Source organism: Thermobia domestica, chromosome 2, assembly GCF_964235325.1.
Source record: "Thermobia domestica chromosome 2, izTheDome1.hap1.1, whole genome shotgun sequence".
Taxonomy (NCBI): Eukaryota; Metazoa; Arthropoda; class Insecta; order Zygentoma; family Lepismatidae; genus Thermobia; species Thermobia domestica.
Genome location: NC_137455.1, coordinates 370067853 through 370069611, shown reverse-complemented (window position 1 = coordinate 370069611; position 1759 = coordinate 370067853).

Below are 1759 nucleotides of genomic sequence, written 5' to 3'. Positions count from 1 at the left end.
TATCACTAAGATCACTGTCGGGGATTTTCCATATGTATTGAGATAAAGACTTATAATTCACATTAAAGTCTCTGGCAGCCTGTTAAATTGAACGTCCTTCCAGTTTAACACTTTTAGCTGTTGGTAACATAACATCGGGCGGGACTTCTCCTTTTTTAGTTGATATTTTGAAATTCCGAGTCATTGTGCTCTGAAAAAGTCACATGAAACAACCAAACCCTATTCAGAACGTGACAACCAACCCCACACGCCATGTTTATTTTTTGTACAACTTCCACGAAACATAGAACGAGATAAAAAAAAACTATAAATTATTAAAATTGTAGTATTATAAACAAATATTTATAATGCCTTATTGAAACTTCCAAGCTTCCTAGGTGAAAAGCAAACTACGACGCACAATTTAAGCCTCAAAAATTATTTAAACACTGACAAAACACTTTTTATTGTCTCATACAAACACTTCTGGCGTCTTCATCCTGCAACTAACTCACAATGCACTCTGGATAATTACACGTCACCGAAGAGAGGCACAGATCCATGCGTCGTCTATAAACTGAATAATTGCTGTTGTGATAACCAGCCCCGGTCTTCCCTAAATTCTTTCTGGCTTTAGATATTGCTACTTGAAGATGTTTCTGATAAAGTAAATTGCCATCCAATATCACTACTAAATCTTTAAATTCTTAACAAACTGAATAACAATACGAACTATTATGATGATAATAATAAAAGAAACTGTAATTACACTCTTTGAAAGATTAGTAAAAATCTCAATGTAAGAAGTGCACTCATGGAAGAACGAAACAGGAAGGGAAAATGGAAAGAACAAATCAAAATTTCTCTCATACTCCACACGAAGTATGGTTATAATTTGCAATATTCAAATGTGTGGAAACAAACCAAAAATTGTGCATACGTTTGAAAGAAATTAACACATCAGGTATGAATGTCATATAAACGACACGAAAACAAATTATGTTTGACCAAGAGAAGCAATAAAAATTGTTATTTTTCCCTCATGACCAGCCTACGCCTGAACCTCGCCTCATGAATAAATACACTTTCAGTTCAATGAAATTCAGTATCAAATATTCAGTATATCTAAATTATATAGCTCTTTATCTAAGATATAATATATAACATTTTTTCGACTTAGAGTATCGCTTTGTTTTCAGTTGAAGATTACGAGAAAGGATTTTTTAAAAGAAAAAAATTCGACTCTTTTCATTTTGTTAGTCTTGTTGTTTTTGCTTTTGATTTAGATAGGGCAAAGGAGTTAATCACTTTCAGATTATGACTCATGATTCTAGAGTAGTCTGAGCTACCGTACTGTTTTTAATTCCTACTGAGTTACCAACCAAAAGAACTACCAAATTTTTACTTTAAAAAAATCTTATATTTGTTTATTGCCTATCAGGTGGAGGAATCAACGTTAGCCAACCGAAGCGTTAACGAAATCTACCGAAAACGTCCCCGCAAGCTTTTAGTAGCTCGCGATCACTGCTCTAGAGGAATAAGTATCAGCAGAAAATTAATAAGGGGAAAAATCTACGACGGGGAAACTCCACAAAAGATCAAAATTCACGCAATGTCTTGTACAGCTTCAGTGTTGATAGGGATGTTAAATACCAACTAATCAACTCTTACCATATAAATGTATAAATATCAGAATTACAAATATGTATTGCCCATCCTCCATTTCTCTTGAGAGATCACATTTCATCATACAGCAAACTCTAAAACAATTGATTTTAGT